Genomic DNA, 25,699 nt, shown 5'->3' with positions numbered 1-25,699 from the left:
TATTTTGACAAGTTGCATTTTAGTTTTGACAACTTGCATTTTTATTTTGACAAGTTGCATTTTAGTTTTCGTAAGTTACATTTTTTAATTTTAATTTTGTTCAATCACTTCATATTTTTACGGATCGTATGTTATACATACTCTGAACAAATTTATTTGTGAACGTTTTAAAATTGGTGTTAATTATTTGTTTTTGAAAAACACTTTTCGACATTTATACCACATGTATGTGAAAAACTTTTTGCATGTTATGATTTGCGTTTGTAAAACATTTTCTGCATGTTATGATGCTTGTATGAAAAACACTTTCTGCATGTTATGATTCGCGTTTGTAAAAACACTTTCTGCATGTTGTGATTCACTTTGTAAAAACATTTTCTGCATGTTATGATTCGCGTTTGTAAAACACTTTCTGCATGTTGTGATTCACTTTGTAAAAACATTTTCTGCATGTTATGATTCGCGTTTGTAAAACAATTTCTGCATGTTGTGATTCACTTTGTAAAAAACATTTTCTGCATGTTATGATTCGCGTTTGTAAAACATTTTCTGCGTGTTATGATGTTTGTATGTAAAACATTTTCTGCATGTTATGATGTTTGTATGTAAAACACTTTCTACGTGTTATGATTCGCGTTTGTAAAATTAGTTTCTGCATGTTATGATGCTTGTATGTAAAACAACTTCTGCATGTTATGATGTTTGTATGTAAAACACTTTCTACGTGTTATGATTCGCGTTTGTAAAATTAGTTTCTGCATGTTATGATGCTTGTATGTAAAACAACTTCTGCATGTTATGATTCGCCTTTGTAAAAACACTTTCTGCATTTTATATCACATATATGTGAAACTTATTGTATTTGTAAGGTAAGTATATAAATCATACTATAATATTACTTCATAGTATACATATTTAAATTCATTATTCGATCAGTTTCTGTTTTTATATGTATTCTTTTTTCCCATTGCAAAGTCGGTGTTAATTTTTTGTTGTTGTTGTTGTATTATTTAATATCTCGTAATTATTTAATCGAACACTTTGTGTGAACGTATTAAGAATACGATGAACAATCTTCTTATTTCGTTTTACTTACCGTAATACTCTTACATCAACATAGTTATGTAGTGTTAAATAATTACTATGTAAAATACTAAGGACACTTAAGTGTGAACTTAAAAAAAAATCCTTTCTCATTGCAAAGTCAGTGTTAATTTTTTTTATTGTAAATATATTAAAAATTTTCTGTGGAACTCTGAACAATCTATGATTGTGAATATAATAAAAATTCTTGCAGAAACTCTGCTTACTTTTCTTAACACAATACTCATAAAGTGTAATTCATCAAATATTTGTTGCACAAATTCGTTCTTATTTATTTATGTGGATCTTTCGTTACATAAACTCTTCTTATTCATGGTATGTTTTGTTTGTTACACAAACTTTGAGGATCTATGTTTCAAATCGCAAACTTGTAAAATACTCATCAAACTTTTAAATACTTCAAAGTATTAGTAAAATCAAGAAAAATATAAAACACTCATCAAATACCAATTTTAAACGATAGAAACCGTAAATGAGTTTCACTTTGTAAAATGCCAATGATAGCTTTTATTTAGGAAAGTTTCTTTTATTAAATAAAAATCAAGAAATGAAATTCGTATATATTTATTTGGAGATAAAGATATATACAAGCAAACAAGTATAGAAAATAATATACATGTACAAACACACACACACACACACACACACACAGAAATAATATATACAGATTATATTACATACAAAAAAAGAAATCACTTTGTCGCGTTTCTATCTTTTTCTAATAAAATGTTCACTAGTCCTTCAATATAATTTGGGTTCTTTAATAAGTTGTCATAGGTTTCATGAAATAAATGTTCACTTCTTTTGTTAGCAGAATGCGATTTCACATAATTTGAATACACATTGTCTCTCACATCTTTGCTTGCCATAATTTTCCATGCTTCTGCTTCGAGAGTTAATATATTCACAAGAAGGCACCTGTGCCCGAACTGGTTGAAATAATGTAGGTTGCAGCCAGGGCATAGTAAAACTGTATCTGGTTCCCACTTTAAAATACTATCTTTAACACAGGTTTCACTTACAAAGTCACTATTACACTCGCACTGGTACTGCACACGCAAATCCAATGGAACCTTTTGGGGTGAAGATGGATAGTCCAACGGTGAAACACTTGGTGATGGCGTGCTGGGTTTGCACTCTTCTATCTCGTTGAATAACTTACAAATTTCTTCCTCCTCTTCCTCATTAAATAAATCAGGAGATGTTGATCTTCCTTCTTCTGCAAGTGTCCACTTTATCGTTGGAACTTGAAACTTTTGCTCCGGTGTTCCTGGTACTGGTACTGGTGAAGTTGTTCTTGATCCAACTGGCGAAGTTGGAATTAATATTGGCTCTTCTCTTAAATCAATGATTTCTTCCTCTATAATAACATCTGGAGAAGCCGGTGAGCAAATTTCTTCCTCTATAATGACATCTGGAGAAGCCGGTGAAAAATAGCAAGTTTCTTCATCAATAAACAAGTCCGGAGATTCTCTATGCAATTTAAACTTTTTGTTGGGAGATTCAACATAGTCAAATGTAGAATCCCAATCTACTTCGTTGCAAAGTTGAATTTCTCGCTGTACTATAATGGCAGACGAATCCATGATGATACTATGTCAGTCTTCTCATCATACCCAGTATATAAGAAAACTTATGTCGACGTCATATCACGTGGTACTTTAAAACACGCCCATTACATCATTTAAAATATTTTCAAATGTACTTCCCCAATTCTCTATACAACTTTCAATAGGTATAAGGGACGGAGAAAACATATACTTACATTGCATTTATGTTCTCATGTATCATTTATTGATCAAACATTCTTTTGAAACAACATTGTCAATATTATTTACATTGTGTTACGATCATTCACATCTTACAACGGTATTCCCTCAATAATGTTATTCATATCCTGTACTAATCACTTAAAATGTTATCTACGTACAAAGAAAAGTGTCAACACAATTCATACTGCAAAACTTCTTTTGTGTTTTCATTCGGTATCATATCAATGTAACAATCTTCTATTGCATTCAGTACCCCTTCATGTTTCAACAGGATCAACACTTCTTTTGTATTTCCGTTCGGTGTCGCGTCATGTACCACAATTCGTGGTGCCAAACTTCTTTTGTATTCTTCGTCAACAATGTTTTATTACTGTGTTATTATCTACCGTAACCTTAATCTTCTTTGTATTCACCATCAACATTGTTTTGTGTTCACCTAACGCATTACCAAACTTCTTTTTATTACTCTGTTGGCACTCTGTGATGTTTACCTGTCACGACCTCAATCCTCTTTGTATTCTTCGCCGACAATGTTTTTTATTGTCATTTCACATACCAATAAACTTGTTTTTATTACTCTGTCGGTATTCTGTGATGTTTATCTACCGCAACCTTATTCTCCTTTGTATTCACCATCGACATTGTTTTGTGTTCAACTACCCTGACGCCAAACTTCTTTTCTATTACTCTGTCGGCACTCTGTGATGTTTACCTGCCACGACCTTAATCTTCTTTGTATTCGCCGTCAACAATATCTTGTGTTCAACTACCATGACGCCAAACTTGTTTTTATTACCAATTAGCATAGGGGCATGATTCAACATGTTTACCTGCCACGATCTCAATCTTCTTTGTATTCGCCGTCAACAATATCTTGTGTTCAACTACCCTGACGCCAAACTTGTTTTTATTACCAATTAGCATACAGGTATAATTCAACATGTTTACCTGCCACAACCTCAATCTTCTTTGTATTCTTCGCCGACATTGTCTTGTGTTCAGCTACCCTGACGCCAAACTTCTTTTCTATTACTCTGTCGGCACTCTGTGATGTTTACCTGCCACGACCTTAATCTTCTTTGTATTCGCCGTCAACAATATCTTGTGTTCAACTACCATGACGCCAAACTTGTTTTTATTACCAATTAGCATAGGGGCATGATTCAACATGTTTACCTGCCACGATCTCAATCTTCTTTGTATTCGCCGTCAACAATATCTTGTGTTCAACTACCCTGACGCCAAACTTGTTTTTATTACCAATTAGCATACAGGTATAATTCAACATGTTTACCTGCCACAACCTCAATCTTCTTTGTATTCTTCGCCGACATTGTCTTGTATTCACCTACCCTGGCGCCAAACTTCTTTTATTACTCTGTCGGCACTCTGTGATGTATACTAAACGTGTCGTCGGTTTTCCTTTGTATTTGTCTTCATGTTTTAACACGCACCTGTTACCCAACAACGCCATCTTTCCCTCTTGCCCAACCAGTTTCCAAAAGCGCGCAAAAAGTTCAGTTCATGTCTTAAGTTCAGCAGCGAAAGACGTACGAGAACCACGCTCTGTATATGTACCAGCAATGCTTATCATACCGCACTATACATATTCTATACACGAAATTTCTAGTATGCTCACCGAGTATGCTATGCATACGATCCGTCAAATTAAAAAGTCCCGCATGAATAAAGTTTATTCCCTCCAATTTATAACAACGAGTATTATTATAAATAATACGAAAGAACAAAAAATACAAGTTGCTATGCAAATGGTCAAATTAATTAATATAATCAAATTTAACAACGTGTATGCTTTAGCATACGATTTGGGAAAAATAATAAGGAGCTTGCAGAGCAAGCAATCCGTAAAATAAGATGCTCCAATTAATTTATTAAGAGAATGCAAATAAGAATGAGCTTCTAATGAAGCGAATTAATTAATATAATCACAATCAGAGGTTGTTCTATGGAGTATGCTTTAGCATACGATTTGGGAAAAATAATAAGGAGATTGCTCAGCACGCGATCCAATACAATTTGCTCCGATTAATTTATTAAGAAAATACAAATAAAAGAATAATTAATTTGATCATAGCATAGCTGTTAGAAACAACCCTATCAAAATCATGTCCTTCAACCTCTTTTCTAGAAACTACTCCATCCCTCCTAACACTCAACCTTTTCCAGGAACCCGTCTAACCACCTAACAAACAGGGTAATAAAACCACCTCCCCCTAAAACCTCCCAAGGCCGACACGGCCATATTGACATCAAATGTACACTGTCATAAAAGCAATTAAGGGGCAATAAAATCTATTGTGGTGTACAATCCTAGACATTCCTACTCTACTAAACCCGGAAGTTGTAGAAATTCACAGCCACCTTTATGTCACTACTAAATCCAGAAGTGGTAGAAATTCACTACCACTTCCGTTTCTAATACTGATTCCGATAGAGCGAAAACGGAATTAGAATTCCACAAGAGATTTTCAGATATGCATTAGGAATTCGAAGAATAGATTTTTATGTCATCTCTTATTCTTAGATTGAAACCGGAAGTAGAAAGTAGTACAACTTCCGTTTTTCAGTAGTGAGTGTAATAATTCTAAAAGATAGTGAGAAACTATTTTTTAATATGGATTCACCGTCTCAAGGATGAGTTTCATTTCCCACCTTATCTCTTTATTCTCACCGGAAATTACAGATCCACTTCCGGTTTCAGATTGAATTCTCATAGTTTGAAAATTGACCATAGTTTTACAATGTGAAAGAAAACTCAAGTGTTTAAATTTCACCATAAGTTTCATCATCTTTCTTACAATAAGAAAAACTGCAGTACGGAACACACATATGTACGGGACGAGCCATTGAAAACACATGTATTTGACGAAAGTCTACTACAAGGTATGTTAAGTCGGAGTACTAGCATGTGGATTCCACACCTATAGAACTCTAGCGTCTGTTGCTGGAACCATTTTAACTTCGTGTTTGATCTTTTATGATATAGCTCACTTCACATTTGGCGAGATTCTGAATTGGCAAAGCCATTGCAAACACATGTTATTCACCAAGGATGTTATAAAATAGAGGATCTGCCCATATTAACTCAATGAAGACAGAAAGCAACCAAGCATCGGCATGTCTACTCTAGTTGATTGGCTACTCTCGTTTCCGCCATGAATGTTGGCTCAAAACATTGAAATCTTATTGGGTGGAAAGAGTGGAGTAGGAGTGGCGAAACTGTGACGTATGACTTCACGATTTTGTTGTATGGGCAGATCCCCCATTTTTTAAAATTCTTATCATTCCCACTAGACTCCACGTAGCAATGAGGAACAGCCTCGGGAGGGAAGACTGACAATGAAAGCCATTATAGCCAACATCAGTTACACAGGAAAATATTAGCTTCCGCCAACAGAAGTTGTAACCTTACATTTCGGATGCACCTCATAAATAAACAGGTCATTCGCAATATTAGGCCATAAATTTCAATAACTTAGCATATAGAGAGATTATGAATGTTTTGGAATGTTTTCGAAAGCTAACTAAATTACATTAATTCTCGTTCACAGGTTTCATCCTCATCAGTATTGGCAGGTCACTTGCTGCAACTGAGAAGCTTCGATGCTCCACGGTCTTCCGCTAACCTCTTCGTCTTCGCGCACCATTTTTTTCTGTTTTGATATCGTCTATTAACTGTAGTCTTCTTCACCCTCTCCCTCTCTTTCCTGCCATCATGTCTTCTAACACGTCCCTCATGATACAGTTTCTTCTTAGCCAATGTCCCAACCAATTTCTCTTTCTATTATTAATAGCATTTCTAACATCCTCTCATTCATTTCCTCTCGACCCAGCTAAATCTCTTTATTCTTCTCCACACCCACATTTCGAAAGCTTCAAGTCGTTCCGGTAAAATTAACAAACAATACGAACTTTAAAGAGATCGGGATCCTGCAGAGTTAAAATAAAGAGTATGATATTCTGTAGCAAGCATATGTTTGAAAATCATAAGAGATGACACAGGAAAAGTTAGACTAAAATGCACATATATCATTCGATTGAGTGTGGATTCGTGACACCAATAAAGAATCGAACCTCGGAACACCATATTAGCCTCTTTACCACGAAGAGAAACTTAAACAATACTAGTTCTAATTAAAGAATACGAGAAGTGCCTATCCCTCCAAGGGTTTGGACGCTATCAATTTACGTTCCTCTCCTCCAAATTATTATTCTGCCCCAAAATTTACCATTATGCCCCCCCCAAATATACCTTTTCCCGCTCTCAAATTTACCCTCCTCCAATTGTATTGTGCTATTTTCAATGAAAAATAATGGCCTCATAAATGCTTTCATCGGCGCAGCCTGCACCCTAAAACCCGCCTGTGGATACCCTTCAAGAATACAAATACAGTGAATACTTGTTATTGTAATATTTTGTCTTGATTATTGCATGATCAAATGGGAGACAAGGGATGGTTAATCTTAACTTCACCATGTTAAATAAGATTAAAATAAATAAAAAAATATAGATTATTTTGTATATATTTCGTCTATCTGAAGCTCCTTTTTAGTGCTTAAAAGATTCATGCTCAGAAAGTAACTCTTACAATGTATTAAAAAAAACAGCTTATGTTCTCTTAAGCGCACCGTATAAACTTCATGTCTCTTTTTTCTAACTTTGGTAATTGGACAAATTTTTAATCTCTCTTTTTCACACAACTTTGGTAACTGGACAAATTTCATGTCTCTTTTTCACACAACTTTGGTAACTGGACAAATTCCATGTCTCTTTTTCACACAACTTTGGTAACTGGACAAATTTCATGTCTCTTTTTCACACAACTTTGGTAACTGAACAAATTTTATGTCTCTTTTTCACACAACTTTGGTAACTGGACAAATTTCGTGTCTCTTTTTCTCACAACTTTGATAACTGGACAAATGTCATGTTTCTTTTTCTTACAACTTTGGTAAGGACAAATTTTGACTCTTTTTCACACAACTTTGGTAACTGAACACATTTTATTTCTCTTTTTCACACAACTTTGGTAACCAAACAAACTTATTGTCTCTTTTTTACACAACTTTGGTAACTAAACACATTTTATTTCTCTTTTTCACACAACTTTGGTAACCAGACAAACTTATTGTCTCTTTTTCACACAACTTTGGTGACTGAACAAACTTCATATCTCTTTTTCTCATAACTTTAATAGGGGCTGGGCTTGATTCTCTTGTGTTCTGAACATCCCAAATGTAAACTACTTATACATTTTTAGCACAATTTGTTTCGAGTCTATTGAGTTCGAGACAAGCATCTGAGAATCGAGGCGGTACTGAGATTCTACCAAGTCTTCTCTCGATTCCATCCCTAATTAACTGCGTGTACTAAATCTTACTTAATTAAGTACAAAAAAAGTGACAACTTGGTTTTCACTATGTACAATTAGCTAAGGAGAAGACAAAAATCTGTGCGATAACCAAATATTCACAAAAACATGTCTTACCAAAATCGTGACGCCCAAATACAGGTAATAAATGTTAATTTTATTAAAACGTGTTAGAACTAAAGAGAGAAAATTCAAGAAGTGTGTATAGGAAGCATGTTTTGGAGTGAAGAGAACAATTTTAAAGAGGTGTGTATAGTGAGCTATAAATGTCAAGACTCCGGGGCACATATGTTAACTCATGCTCGGAAAAAGAGGAGGGAAAAATGCGTAGTGATGCAAAACTTTACACATGTTTTACTGGATTTCTTCACGCGAACAATCCTTGAGATACTACAATCATATAATTAATATTGCGTGAATAGAAACCGGAAATTCTATGTGCTACAAATAACTTTAAAACGTGTTTAGTGACGGCGGTTTGATTGAAAAGGACTTTTTTCTTATTTGTGGAAGTATTTTCTTTCAGATAGTTGAACTTCATATTTTATTAACACTCGAGATACAATTTTGAAGACATTTCATATTAGCGACGCGAAATAATGAAACAAAAAAATATCTGAAAGGAATTTGTTTAAGTCAGTGATGCGAATAAGCAAAAAATATTACTAGCCCACATCCCACAACAGCTACTAGCCCACACATTTAATTGTCTTTGAAATAAATAATAGTGATATTTAAAAACTCGCCCGCACCGATGAACCGCTCGCCCCGGGCGAGTTGGTGCGTGGTTATTTGCATCCCTGGTTTAAGTCCTATACAGAGGGAGTCTCAGCCTTTGTAAGGCCTAGGACGAGGTAGCCCGGCAAGATCTTTCGCCAGTTGCATGAAATAATATCAAAAGTAAAGTGTTGACGAAAGAATATCTAGAAATCTTCTAGATTTCAGGTGTTGTTGTTTGAAACTCCGTGGAAAAGCCCATGATTTTTGACTAACGAAGGGAAATTGTTCCACCATCTTATATATAACATAACATTGCACGCATTTTGAATAAAGATAATGTCAGTATTTTGTTCAATACTCGAGACGAGACCGAGACCTCAGTATCGTCTCGAATTACAAGTGTGTTTGTCTCAATCTCGGACTCGTCTCGGGTAAGACTCAATCTCGTCTCCATTTACAAATACAAACGTCCGTCTCGATCTCGGTACCATTCTAAAACGAGAATAACGAAAGGTGGAAATCTATGGCAGTAGACGACCTTGATAATGCGTGAATTATGATTCGTGAAGCGTGTATACTATGACTTCTGAAATGTCTGATATCGTAGTTCTATGGAATTTAGCAGCCGCCTGGAGACGTCGGATTACTTGTTCACACTTGGAGGGTGCTTCGATTTTACTCGATAGCAGTATTCGTATGTTTCCGTAAGAAAATTTCCCTCGACTGACGCAAAATTTTCCCTTTTCTTTTCAAATTTTCCCTAGTTTGTTGAGTGTCCAATTCCTGTTACAGACGTTATGTGATAAGAGCAATTTAACTATATAAAAGGAAGTACTAACCACATTTGTTTTATTCATTTGGTTTTTGCGTCAATTTCTTTTCACTTTTCCCTTCATTTTTATATACAAATGAAATCTTTAAGTTTTATGTCCCACGGTTATTGCGGGTAGGCATAAAGGAGACGGTGATGAAGAGAAATGAATGAAATGGTGGAATGAAGACAGTGGGAGGAAACGGGAACATCCCGAGAAAATCCACACACACGGTGTTTGTCTGCCACAAAGCTCACTTGGCGCTAGCTGGGATCGAACAAAAGTACCCCATGTACCAGAGGTGAACACTCTACCACTGAACCACCGCGTTTCCCTTTTTTAAACAAAAATTAAACACAAATAGGCCCCAATGGATACAAATCAGGCCTGCATACACGGTGGGCCGGCCCCCCTAAATGTTTACTAGCCCGCTAAAATTTTCACGGCAGGCTTGCAAATGAACTACCTAGGTATATTATGGTGATGAACGATAATATGGTTGAATCGGATCCCCTAACTTCTATTGAACCCCCCCTACATTTTTTAGGCTGGCTACATACCTGATGTAAATTATACTATTTTGAGCATACAAACTGTTTCTATTGTATTATTTTATTTCTGAAAAACAAAGAAAAAATTAAGCATTTGCATTCGTCAATTAGTCACTAGGAGAATTTCCCTGGACATTCACGTTTTGTCCAAAAATTCCCTTTTTGCTAAATTTACCTATGCAATTTCCTTAGACTAGGGAAATTACCTACAAACTACGAACTGCTTGATAGGCTTTCTCACGCTGTTTACTCCATAATGGTTAAATGGCAGTCTCTTATCAGTGTGGTGGATACAACGACCAATGAACAGCTTTGTCTTATCTCGTTTCGTCATCTCACCGAGATTCTCCTCTGGTAACTCAATGAAGGTTGAAAAAGAAAATACCCCTCGTATTTCCTTTATGTAGCAGCTTTGTTATTTAGAAGCTAAAATGCAACTTTTGTAACTTTGCACTTTTCGTTGTTTAACAGGTAGTGATAAAACTACCTGGCATATCCATTAACGTTCCACGATTATGTCTTTTAGGCTAAGGGAGACCATTATTAAGCCCATTAGGAATGAATGATGGAAGAATTAGAGCAATGAGAATGTGGGAGGAAACGGAAGTAACCCCGAGAAAATCCACGGACACACTGTTGTTCACTAAAAACTTACTTTTCCGGGAATCGTACAAGGCACCCCACACACGAGAGTCATGTTCTCTAACTTTGAAAAAAAAAAAAAGTCAACCGATCATACCCCAGTTTGCTGAGCACCCGAATTTCCTCGTTACAGGATTCTTTCTTAACCGTTACCAAAGTGGACATGGACACGAACACAAACATATCCTGGACAGTCAAAATTCTTCAAAGGCTCTCCCACCGGGAATCGAACTCGGAACCACGTAGACCAAAGGCAAACGCGCTAACCAATAGACCAGCTGGAAGGGTATCTGAGCAACCGTGCCCCCTGATTTCTTATTACGATGGCCACTTTGATATTTCCAGTCCCGATTTTATATTTTTGTGAATTACTCTTTAATATAACAAATTGGCTTTGTCACAAAAAATAGAATTTTAGTTGGCGTTATATTGACAAAAGCGTTGTTTAAGGCTATCAAAACATTTTTCTTATACAAAATGAAGAGAAAAAATAAATTGTTTTGACTCTCCGACATTCTTACGAAAAACGAATAGCCCTTCATTTTATAATAGAATATTTGTCCACAACGATCTATTGTTTTTTTTTTTTTTTTTTTTTTTGGGAGTTCAATGCCCTGCTCTGAAGACGCCTCAAGAATAAAAGAACAAGGTCTTTTAAGAATGTTGAAAGAAGCCACTCAAGGACCTAAAACGTTACCCTCTTCAACAGATACCCTAAAAGTGTCTCCTTAGAAGAAAACCTACGTAGGCCGATTCACAATATGACCCTCTCCTTGAGAATTATCAGCGAGGTATATAAGGATTAAGATAAAAGCGATATGCACAACGTATATATTGCTTTGACATTATAAATTCTATGTGTAAGACAAAATGAAGGAGTGAATACTCATATGTGAACTAGGATCTTTCTATTATAGAATAATACGTTAAAACGGGCAAAATAGTAAATGTGTTCGCTAGATTGCGTGTCTCTTGAAGCGGCAACTTGCTCACTTAGCTCTCTTTTCTGTGGGACGGGAGGAGCGTGGCATGGTGGCTCAGTGGTAGAGAGAGAGAGCTTACCTTTGGTCCGTGGGCTCCTGGGTTTGATCTCCAGCCAAATAAGTTTCTGGTGGACAACATTGTGTCCGCGGGTTTTCTCGGGGTATTCCCGTTTTCTCCTATTCCAGCAATTCTTTCATCATCGTTCACTTGCCTTAGGACTAATCATTCTTAGCCTAACGGGCATAATCGTGGGACGTTAAACTCAAAGCTTTTATTAGGGGATCAGGAATTAGATTTCTGAGCTGTCGGCATCTTTGAACATTAAGCCTGTCACGTGTATGAGGGATGACATTCGAGGAAAGTTAAGGGAGAAAGAATCGGGAAAGGAAGGAAGTGGCCTGGGACTTCTATGTTCGGTACCATCCAGGCATTTGCCTGGTGTGAATGAGAAAATCTCAGTAAAGTTTCAGTCAGGATGGCTAGGCTGAAAAAGTTTTCAACACTTTTTCGACCGAGTGTCCCATCAGGAATGAAACCCAGGACCGCTTGCATCAAAGACGAGAGCGTTAGCGACTACGCTACGCGGGGCTACACATTGTAAGTAGCAAATTTGTCACCGCCACAAGTATGTATTACGTCATAATTAGAAGTATGTGTGTCACCGTTAGCAGAAATAAATAACAATGGATACCATTTCCTCCATGAACTACATAAATAAATAAATAAATAAATAAATTACCTATTTCAATAAAATAAAAACTAACTCAATCAATAATTATTGACGGGTGATAGAGTGTTCACCTGTGGTGCATGAGGTCCCTGATTCGACCACAGCTCGAGCCAAGTGGACAATTGTGATGGCAAAGACCGTGTGCGTAGGTTTTCTAGGGGTTCTCCCGTTTTTCTCCCACTTTCTTCATTCCATCATTTTTCATCCATTCTCATCATCACTGTTTCCTTTAGCGAACACTACATAACTGTGGAACTTAAAACTTCAAGATTTCATGTTCATTTTAATTCTTGTTGGCATCGAAAGGGCTATTTTAGCATCATAATTCAATAATTCATAAAATTCTTAAAAAGCAACTAACTAACTATATGGTCTTTGAAACCCGGAGATTCAATGGTGTGTTGATAAAAGCTATCCAATAACATTTGTTCTTAGCCAACTGCATCCAGTTTCTACGTTGTATTCCTATTTATGCGAGATTCATCTTAATATTGTCCTCCTATCTGCGCCTAGGTCTTCCTCCAATTTTGTTTCCAGTTAAGGGTCTTCATCCCGGCGAAATTAAAATACCGCTAATTTTACATTAAATATGTGATATCTTCAAATAGGTAAAAGATAATCGAAATGTGGAACAAGAGCGCCCTAGACAATATCATTTTACATGATAAACCGTTATCACGACTCACTTATCTGCTTTCGATTTCGAGCCATTTTGAAAATCGGCATTTAACTTTGCGTTTCTAAACGGGTCTAGGTCAAAACCCCCACAGCCAAAACCCCCACACTCAAGAAATGTCAAAACGCCCACACGATCGGTCATAACCCCCACACAAATGGACAAATCCCCCAAACGCACGAACGGTCAAAACCCCCACAGCCAAAACCCCCACACTCAAGAAATGTCAAAACGCCCACACGATCGGTCATAACCCCCACACAAATGGACAAATCCCCCAAACGCACGAACGGTCAAAATCCCCACAGCCAAAACCCCCACACTCAAGAAATGTCAAAACGCCCACACGATCGGTCAAAACCCCCACACAAACGGACAAAACTCCCACACATAGCAACGGTCACAATCTCCACATAAATGGACAAAACCCCCACACAAATGGACAAAACCCCCACACAATCGGACAAATCCCCCACACTCTGAAAATACCGTGATTGCACGTCTTTGTTGCGGCTCTTTACGACGCCCACCTTAGTGTTTCTGTCATTACAAAACAGTGCAAGAAGAATAGTTGCAACATCGGTTTAAGTGGAATAAAAAATGTTATTAAAAAGTACAAGGGCAAGACATACAACCAGGATCATTTCAGAGTGTGGGAGATTTGACCGATTGTGTGGGAGTTTTGTCCATTTGTGTGGGGGTTTTGTCCATTTATGTGGGGATTGTGACCGTTGCTATGTGTGGCTGTTTTGTCCATTTGTTTGGGGGTTTTGACCGATCGTGTGGGCGTTTTGACATTTCTTGAGTGTGGGGGTTTTGGCTGTGGGGGTTTTGACCGTTCGTGCGTTTGGGGGATTTGTCCATTTGTGTGGGGGTTATGACCGATCGTGTGGGCGTTTTGACATTTCTTGAGTGTGGGGGTTTTGGCTGTGGGGGTTTTGACCGTTCGTGCGTTTGGGGGATTTGTCCATTTATGTGGGGGTTATGACCGATCGTGTGGGCGTTTTGACATTTCTTGAGTGTGGGGGTTTTGGCTGTGGGGGTTTTGACCGGTTCCCTTCTAAACAGCCGAAAACATAAAGCCACTAGGTGACTTGTGATAACGGTACCTCACGCAAAATAATATTGTCTAGGGCGCTCTTGTTCCATTTTTCAATTATCTTTTATCTATTTGTAGATATCGCATAATTACTGTAAAATTAGCGGTTTTTAATTTCGCCGGGATGAAGACTCTTAATATTGTCCTCTCATCTGCGCCTAGGTCTTCCTCCGATTGGGTTTCCTGTTAAGACTTTGAAAGTGTCCCTACTTTCTTCCATTCTAGCTACATGAGCTGAGCCTCCTAGACTTGATCACATTAAAAATGTTTGTAAACGCTACAAATTCATCATCAAGAGCTTAATGAGTGTACATTCAATATCAATTTTACCACAATAAGTTGTATAGTTCCCGTACAGCATCATTTTCTAGCTTTACAAAGAAGTTCGTTCTTTTCCATTTTTTTTTTTTTTTTTCGAAAACTACGCTTGAGGTTTCACATTCATGCATAACATTTAGTTCAGCTCAATAAGATCAAGGAGTTTGTGGACGGTCGTGAATTCTCCGCTTGTATTCCTCACGGAGACGGGTCTGTAATGGCTGTAACAATAGTGTATATGAATATTAGGAGTGTTATTATACGACACGACGAACACTTAACGATTACAGAACAATAGAGCAGTGCTGCAGACATTGAGGAAACATGCGACAGAAAGCAATCAGATCAAAACTAAACGGCGTGACAAACATCTTGGCATTTGAAGGCGGCGCACCAAGTTCTCTTTAAATGCTACTAGCAAATGAGAGTCCGGCGGTATTGCCATGTTTGTTTTGTATACACGACTCCAAAAGTGCATTACCACCTGCAATTCTCCTTTTCCTCCTATAGCAGGCAACCCAAAAAGCTCGGCGGTTGGGTTGGTTGCAAATTCGAAAGGCATTGGACAAAACCTCAATTTTGTCACAAATATATCAGTGTGGCAAACTGCAAATAAGGGAATAAAACAAATTGTTAAGAATGACAATTTTATTATTGTGATGGAGTTGGATGGCATCAAAAGTTACAAAATGACTTACTTAAGCAGTTCAAACAAGATGAATGGTAAGAAACAGATATCAGAAGAAAGCATTTCTCTCTTTCCCCCCGCCCCACCCAAAAAAAGAAACTCATAAAAAGAAAAAGTTACATAATATAAAAGTTTCATATAAAAGCCTAACAGCACAAAAACAAATATCTACACGAAACGAAAAAGAGACAAACACAGAATAGGGGACACCAGTGGCGTAGCAGACTTGCGGCCTTCCCATGCAAGATAAAGAGACAAGACCCTAGTTGTAAACCCCATTGTTATAATAATAATAATAATAATAATAATAATAATAATAATTATTATTATTATTATTATTATTATTATTATTAGTATTATTATTATTATTATTATTATTATTATTATTATTATTAAAAAGTCGTTTCCTTTCCTAAATCTCTGACTCTGCCTCAGAGCATAAATGCATATAGCGATCGTGTGTGCACCTTTTGTCAATTAGCGGTCCCAAAGGCCAAAAGGGATGGAAATCTCCAAGGAAGAGAAACAAAAAACTTTCTTACGGTAAATTCTAGTTCAAAGTTCGAAATACTTGCTTTTCCAAGTGATTTTTTGTTTCTTTCTTCAGGAAACAAAAAAGTTCTAGCTCCTAAGAAATTACATCATATAATATTGCAAATTTGCAAGTGGATGTATTTACATTGCATGTTTGGTAATAAAGATATTATGATTAGAAAACAATCTTGCAAAAAGTAAGTTTAATTTCTTCATCCATCGCAAGTCTTAGGGGACCTTTTTACCTCGCATCCCCACTCCCCGAATATCGATATCGAAAATTTAGAATGATTATATTCATGTCCATGTATTTGCGATATCGAATGTTGATATATGATAATATAGATATCGATGATAGCGATATATCGACATATCACAGGCCCAGATTCCGAGAAGTGATGCTTGAAATACACTGGAATCAACAATCAAATTCTAAATAAGTTTTTCATTTCCGTATCCAATGTTGAGGGGGAAGGGTGGGAGTCTACTTAGCTACAGAGGCCATATCAATTGTGTTCTCAAACCAGCCATTACACCAGCTATTATCAAAGTGTTAAGTCAACCATTGTCTGCGAGTTACCCCAGTTCCATTTGAAGTTTGAATTGAAAACCTGAATTACAAAACATCCCAAGTCCACTCTTTTTCTTCGTATTTTTCGTTTTCTGTTTTTTATGTTAGCATCTATGTGTCAGGGATATTCACTTGCATAATACGTAAGTCTAAGTCAAAACTTTTTTTTAAAAAAATCAAAATAATTTCAGCTAAACAGAATAGCATTTCAAGTATAATCTTCTTGTCTTTCTTCTAAAAACAAAAAAAGTACTCCGGTGGACTTCGGATGTTCTGCAATTCAGATCTTCAATTTTATTTACGGTCTTTAACCATCTTTAACTCGCAGGCTCCTTGCTTTCATAAAAAGCATTTGTTGTGTAGATTAAAATCAAAAATGAATTATTCTATATTCTTGGGAACTTATTGTTGCACCAAGACACATATATACAGAGTGTAACAAAAAGGTACGGAAAAATTTCAGAGGTGGATTCCTTATGGGTAGACAAGCAAAATCGTTCATATGACCATATGTCGGGAAATGTATCATTACAGAGTTACGGCCATTGAGCCGCTTAATGGTGGAAATAGTCATATTCTGGTCGCTCCTTAATGTGACTCAATTTAAACCTCAATAACTCAGACCCTAATTAACCTAGGAAGATATTTTTTATATCTATGTATTTCTAAACGACGATGCTTTCCGCCTATATATATAGGGTGAGTCAAAAGTCTTGGACACCTGCATAAGTTTTAAAATCGACGGGAAAAGTAAAAAGTGATGATGGGAAAAGAGGTTTGATGAGGGGCTGCAACTTTTGGAGTGTATGTCATTCATGGCCGCCATCTCGAAATCCGCCATTTTGGATTCAAGTCTTTTTTTAAATGGGAAAGTGTATGTCACATCAAATAACACTATCTTGAGCTAAGAAATTTAGTGGTGTAATTTGTTTTTTCTATCTTGTACAGTTTAGAAATTATTAATGTTCAAAAGTGGGAAATTACCTTGTAGTCTAGTAGCTTAGCGACTGGATCATGCAAAATGTGATACCAACATACCACTTTCAGGGATGATAGACCTATTAATAAGAAGTAAATCCTGATATAGACCCAAATCGGCGGGGGTCTTGTTTTAGGTATATGACGTCATCAATATGGCCACCAACGAATTTCGACTTAACTGAGTTTAAAAATGTATAACTCCATTACCATTGAAGGTAGAAACTTCCTTTTACCTTTATTTTGCAGAGAATACATTGTACCTTTATTGTCATTATAAATACTTGCCTTATATTGCCGCCATTTTTAAATATGGCGTCTCAAACTGGAAAAAATGTTTATTTTCAAAACGATTTTCTATGTTTTATAGCAAATAACTTTGAAACTGCTATGATTATGGGAAAATACTTTGCTATAATCGTCAAAGGCCATTTCAATAGCTTTCGAATGCGACCAGAATCATTGATGTATCTCAACAAATAACCGAGATAATCAATTTTTTGTAGGACTAAATGCCGAACTTTCGTGAATAATGTTCGAATGTATCCGTAGATGTAGTTATATGTCATTTGTAGTTCCATTGCCCTTTGATAATAGGAACATAGTACCGCTACCAGTATGTTCCTTTTAACGTGGAGAATAGCAAATCACAAGTGTTTATCTTCTGTCCGTGCTGAAAACCCTTTATAATGTCATAAATCCAAGATAGCCGCCGCGGTTTATCTTCGGTGAAAATTTCTCGCCACAGAAAAATAATAGAAAAATGCAACAAAAGCCAATCTCTTTCTTTAGATGTGAAAAAATCTTGACATAACATGTGATTGACTCTCCTTTGTGTCTACAAGCCAGTATATGACGTCATAATCACAGTATGGCGGTATGGCTTACATATGGATTATGAAAATTATTTATTTCTCGCATTAGAGAAACGATAGAAACGTGCAACAACCATCAATATCTTTTTTCATATGTAGAATCATAAAGACATAAGTTTTGTCTTTTCTTTCAGGTGAAAGGCGAGTATATGACGTCATAAACCCAAGATTGCCGTCGACTCTTAAATATGTGTAATGCATAATATTATATGATTTATTTTTATCGGCCCAATTCAAATTTTGGTACACGGCCATGAACCTTGAATCATTTTTTTTTTATTTGCTGGACAATCGATTTTATTCGATCGGTGAAATTCTCCTCCTATTGTAGTGCATTGGATCAGATTTGTCCCTGGATGTTTGCCCTGGATCATATCAATTATGCCCGTTGGATGTCAGTATTCGTAAAGTCTTTGGGAGAATTGAATGTACGAAACCCACAAGAATATGATGAATTTCAGAAAGGTAATTTTGTGGAAAGAAAGACTAACAGTAAATATTCGTACATGTCCCACGACCAGTTACATGAACAATGTAATAAGGATCTAAAATGTGAAGGAGGTGCCATTGGTCTATTTGATAATGAATGTGCTCTTCTGCGTTCGATGGTTTCGGGTCCAGTGATTGCAGGATTACTAACCGAACTTGAGAAAGAGGCAGAAATAAGTGACGATTCAGATTATCACAGTCATCATGAAGATGCAGACGCTTTTTCCTCTAGGTTCAAAAAACATGAGAAAGCTTTAATAAATGCATGTGAAGATGATTACTGAAATACATTTGCTCAAGAAAATGGTGCCCTAATATGCGTTGCCACATATGCTGTTATGGATGAGAAAGCAGCTGAGTCTGTCTTCAAAGCAGAAGAACTGGGAAAGCAACAGGACAAACATTTGTTCGGAAACGGCTCATCGAATGCCAGACGCCTTTAAGAGAACCAATTAAAAGAAATAAACTTTCGCTTTTTCACACATCGCAAAAAGAAGGAACGAAGAAAGGACTCAAGGAGTCAATTTTAAAGAGTTACTGTAACCTGTTTTCTCGCTTATACAAAGCTTGTCAAAGTCGAGGTGGAAACATCAAAGATTTCTTTGCTCACGAAAACCTTTCGTACCCTCCGTCACTCTCTTCAAATGGTGAATTGCGCAAGGGAGCAAAATCAGATATTATTTCTTGCTTAGAACCACTTGGAACATCACAATACGATGTACCTAGTGTATCGTGTGTTATATTTGATGAAGCAATATTAGCTCACATGCTGAAGCATATTCCGGGACAGGCGTTTTCTATGTATTACACTAACACATTTCAACTATTTTTAGAAAAGTTTGCGAGTGATGTCTTCAGAATAGACATAGCCTTTGACAATTATGATCCCGACAGTCTGAAAAAAGAAGAACGAGACCAACGAGGAAAAGGACCAAGGATACTTGTGAAAGACTCCACACTGACTCCCAAAAAATGGGCATTGTTCTTGAATAATTCTGAAAACAAAACTGATTTATTTCGACTTCTGTGTAAACACTCACAGAACATAAGTGATTCTGGTGGTAAGAGAGAGATTGTGTGTGCATGTGATGATACCGCAATCAGCAAAATCTAATATGGACGTGATAAGCCTTATGCCCTGCAAATAAGAAGAAGCAGACACACGCATGTTCTTGCATGCCAGCAACCACGGACATAAGAATATCTCAATTAAAACTGTCGCTTCTGATGTTGTTATTGCCGTTGCTTTATTCTTTGAGCTCAATGTATCACACTTGTGGATTGAATATGGGAGTGGTAAAAATAAGAGATATATTCCTATCCACGAAATTGCAACAAGCCTAGGAAAGTCTCACTCAAAAGCCCTGCTCTTTTGGTACGCATTTGCAGGGTGTGACACAGTGTCCGCTTTTGGTGGTCATGGCAAGAAGACAGCTTGGCAGGTGTGGCAAGAATTCCCTGAAATAACGGATATATTTATCAAACTTTCAGTTACTCCTGCTGAAATTTCAGCTCAGGACTTTGCAGCTCTTCAACGTTTCACCGTACTCCTGTACGATCGCTCTAGTTCTTTACTAAATGTTAAAGACTGTCGACAAAGATTAATGACGAAAAAGAATTGTTCTTACGAAGGGATCGCACCTACATAGACAGTCTTATTTCAACACTGTCTGCGAGCTGCCCTACAGGCCGGGTATTACTGGTCTCAAGCTCTCTAGAAAGTGCCCATAATACCCGAAATTTGTAAAGGGGTTGGAAGAAGGTGGATCGTGGTCCTTACTTCCAGAAGTTTCTGCGCACTGTAGAGAACTTATTCGTTGTGGTTGCAAGACTCCTTGTCAACATTCTTGCAAGTGTCAAAACTTGGGGTTAGTGTGTACTTTGTTGTGTACCTGCGATGGACAGTGTGATAGAGTAGATCATTTTATTGTGAGTTGATCTTGTCTAAATAAGAAATGTGATTAACAAAAATTACTTCCCCTAGTTCTCTGAAGTACGTTTCAGATGTTAAGTTATTAGTCATACTATCTCATAAATATTTTCTCTTCCAAATTCTTAACATATTTAATTGTATAACTGTTTATTGTGTTGCAAATTTATCTCTCGCTGATATACTGTTAAATTTATACATTGAGTCTGTTTCATAAACATTTTAATACAAACTCCAAAAACATCAAATTAAGCTGGGCGGTGGTTTGAAAATGTGACGCCTTTTGCCTCGAGCTATTTTGTAAAATAATATGAAAAGCATAATTTTCAGACAATTACATTCTCAATGGACTGATTAAAAATATTTTAAATGTAAAATATGTCTTTCGAAATGCACAGTTCCCATATTCCTTGAAATATTCATTTAGCGCAAATACTAGTGCAAGCTTATACTTTCATATAGATCATAATTGTTTAATAACATGAAAAATATTCACTTTCGGACAATTCGTATTAAAGAGAATATATTTCAAATTTAATTTCGAATAATGCATATAGTTTTTCAGTTTAATGCATAATATAATATTCAAAATACATACAGCGGCTACTTTGTATAACGATGTCATACACTTAAACAAGACAAATACTAACCTTTGGGCGCAAACACGATACACCTTTCTGTTACTTCATGATTTAACTTATTTAAGGAGAAAAAATTGTTGCTTTGCACGTTTCTATCACCTTTCTTAGGTGAGAAAGGCACAGTTTTCTTCATTCATATTTAAGAGTCGAAGGCAATCTTGGGTTTATGACGTCCTATACTTTCGCCTCAAAGAAAAGACAATAACTTATGTTACTTTTTGATTCTACATATAAAAAAAGATATTGGTAGTTGTACGTTTCTATCGTTTCTCTAATGCGAGAAATAAATAATTTTCATAATCCGTATGTAAGCCATACCGCCATACTGTGATTATGACGTCATATACTGGCTTGTAGACACAAAGGAGAGTCAATCACATGTTATGTCAAGATTTTTTCACATCCAAAGAAAGAGATTGGCTTTTGTTGCATGTTTCTATTATTTTTCTGTGGCGAGAGATTTTCACCGGAGATAAACCGCGGCGGCCATCTTGGATTTATGACATTATAAAGGGTTTTCAGCACGGACAGAAGATAAACACTTGTGATTTGCTATTCTCCACGTTAAAAGGAACATACTGGTAGCGGTACTATGTTCCTATTATCAAAGGGCAATGGAACTACAAATGACATATAACTACGTCTACGGATACATTCGAACATTATTCACGAAAGTTCGGCATTTAGTCCTACAAAAAATTGATTATCTCGGTTATTTGTTGAGATACATCAATGATTCTGGTCGCATTCGAAAGCTATTGAAATGGCCTTTGACGATTATAGCAAAGTATTTTCCCATAATCATAGCAGTTTCAAAGTTATTTGCTATAAAACATAGAAAATCGTTTTGAAAATAAACATTTTTTCCAGTTTGAGACGTCATATTTAAAAATGGCGGCAATATAAGGCAAGTATTTATAATGACAATAAAGGTACAATGTATTCTCTGCAAAATAAAGGTAAAAGGAAGTTTCTACCTTCAATGGTAATGGAGTTATACATTTTTAAACTCAGTTAAGTCGAAATTCGTTGGTGGCCATATTGATGACGTCATATACCTAAAACAAGACCCCCGCCGATTTGGGTCTATATCAGGATTTACTTCTTATTAATAGGTCTATCATCCCAGAAAGTGGTATGTTGGTATCACATTTTGCACAATTCGGCCCTTTTATGCTGCTAAGCTACTAGACTATTGATACTGACCCAGTTCTCTCTGTTCCAGGTGATCTAAAATAGGTCTGACACGTGAACAGAAGATCGAAATCATCGTTATATCAGTGGAACGCAGCTACCGAACAATAGCAGCTGACTACAACCGACGGCACTCAGACAGAGAACCGGTATCGCGCAGCACGGTGGCTCACGTGATCACCAAATTCCTAGAGACGGGCTCTGTTCAAGATAGGGCACGTAGTGGGCGACCAAAGACTGCCACCAATGACGAAACTGCAACGGCGGTTGTTGCGTCGTTTGTGAAAAGTCTTACACGAAGTACCCGTCGTGTGTCCCTAGCATGTTCAATAAGCCAATCCTCCGTTATCCGGATATTGCACACCAATCAGTGGCATCCTTACAAGCTGCACATGCAACATAAACTGAAAGAGAATGACCCTGATCGCCGGTTGAGGTTCTGCATGTGGGCTACTGAACGACACGAACTGGATCCTGCGTTTGTCAAGGGCATACTGTTCTGTGACGAGGCGTATCTCACTTTCAACGGGGAGGTTAATCGACATAATTGTCGACACTGGTGTGACGCAAATCCGATCTGGGTTGACCCGAGTCGAGAACATAGTCCAGCGAAGGTGATGGTTTGGTGTGGCATATGGGACACCCGCATCAATGGGCCACTTTTCAGTTACAACACCTTAACTGCACCACAGTATCTGATGCTGTTGCAGGACTTTGTGTTCCCTGCCACACTGAACGCTGACGGCATTTTCCCATCTTATTTTCAGCACGATGGACCCCTCCACACTATAGACTTGGTGTCCGTCAATGGTTGGATGAACAACTGCCACGGAAGTGAATTGGTCGCCGTGGTCCCGTGGAGTGGCTGCCCAGATCCCCTGACTTAACGCCCCTTGATTTTTATTTATGGGGACATCTTAAGCAGATAGTGTATGCTGAGACAATCCGTGATTTGAGACACCTGGAGGAACGCATCCAACAAGCCTGTGACCAAACTTCAGGAGACATCTCCGTGTGAGACTCCAGTCAGAGTGGTTGCAGGGACTACAGTTGATCATTGCACGAAATGGACAACACGTAGAACATGTGTTGTAGCATTCAGTATCAAGGTAATTTCCCACCTTTGAACATTAATAACTTCTAAACTGTACTAGATAGGAAAAACAAATTACACCACTAAATTCCTGAGCTCAAGCTAGTGTTATTTGATGGGTCATACACCCCCTTCCCATTAAAAAAAATGACGTGATTCCAAAATGGCGGATTTCAAGATAACATACACTTCAAAAGTTGCGGCCCCTCATCAAACCTCTGTTCCCATCATTACTTTTTACTTTTCCCGTCGATTTTCACTTATGCAGGTGTCCAACGACTTTTGACTCACCCTGTATATTTTATGTATGTGTGGGAGTACCACGGTGGACATGGGAGGGTAATTACTTGTTTTGTGTTTGATTTTTGCATCAGCATTTTGGAGATGGCATTCCTTGGGGATACACTCATAAAATGCATATCAGCGGAAAGCTTAATTTTTGCAGAACACGTTGCTACTAAAATTACCTTCCTATCTTAATCAGAGTTTGATATATTGAGGTTTAAATTGAGACACATTAAGGAGCGATCTGAATGTGACTATTTCACACCAGTAGTCGGCTCAAAGGCCGTAATTCTGGAACGATCCATTTCCCGACATATGGTCATCGGAACGTTTTTGCTTGTCTACCAATAAGGAATCCACTCATGAAGTTTTGTCGTACCTTTTAGTTACACCCTCTATATACAAGATCCGTTTTGTTGATTTACGAAATCACTCTTTTTTTTCCTCAAACAATTTACAAAAAGGGTCTTGAATGAGGTGGTCGCACTAGTAATGACATCCCGTAACGTCGTTTCGTAACACACACAGTATAAATAAAGCTTCAAAACCACAAATTGCAAGTTCTGCCGCAGATAATTCGGTAAGGTGTCTGCTTGTTGAGTGGGCAACCCAAATTCATATCACGGCTGGTACATTGCTTTTTTTCCCTTTCAAAATACGTTTCTATATGTTTATATTTCTTCTTAATAATTACTTTCTTGCAATCTTAAATTAGTCGGGGTTAAGCAGTCAGAAGATTAAAATACATGTATGACTACTTTATCCGTGTGTGTGTACCCATATATGTATCTTTACATATTTGTTTCATTCTTGGGGCCGCGGCGGCTCAGTGGTAGAGCGTTCAACTTTGGTGCTTGGGGTCCGGGTTCGATCCCAGTCCCCGACAAGTGAACTTTGTGGCGGACAAACACCGTGTGCGTGGGTTTTCTCGGGGTTCTCCCGCTTTGTTCATTCCACCATTTCATTCATTACTCATCATCACCGTCTCCTTTAGCCTAACCGGCATAATCGTGGGACGTAAAACCCAAAGATTTCATTAGTTTCTTTCTTTCAACTAGTGTTGCCACGAGACCAGACAGAAACCTTTGATACGAGACACGAGACAAGACAGATTACTTGTCCCGTTTCGTTTCCGAGACGAGACGAGACGTCTCTGGAAATGCCTCGTATCGTCTCATATCTCAAAAATGAAAAGACAGTTTTTGAAATTGTTTAAAAATTTATTAACTCGGAATAAATTATTGCCTTCGAAAGTATACCAGCATTTATTATTTCAAATGAGGACTATCCTAAAAGAACAAGGAAGACCTAAAGTTATTTTTTAAATGATTCTTACAAACAGCTTTCATTTCTATTTTCCAACCGATTCAAGCTTAAATATTTAGTGATACTGCTCCAGATTCAAGTAAAATGTTAAACCATTCTTTGAGATCAGTGTTTCAGAATATTTCATTCCGAGGGCTGGTGGTTATATCTATGTATAAAAATCCTTTATAGAAATACAAGTTCTCTTAATGCCAGTTTCATCAGCAACTAACCATTGTTCATGAGTTTTCTCGTTCCGAACAATGACAGAAACGTGTAGGCCTTTTCCTGTACTGAGTTTGAAAGGATGCTGGT

This window comes from Thermobia domestica, chromosome 15 (assembly GCF_964235325.1).
Source record: "Thermobia domestica chromosome 15, izTheDome1.hap1.1, whole genome shotgun sequence".
Lineage (NCBI taxonomy): Eukaryota > Metazoa > Arthropoda > Insecta > Zygentoma > Lepismatidae > Thermobia > Thermobia domestica.
This window is presented reverse-complemented; position numbering follows the sequence as displayed.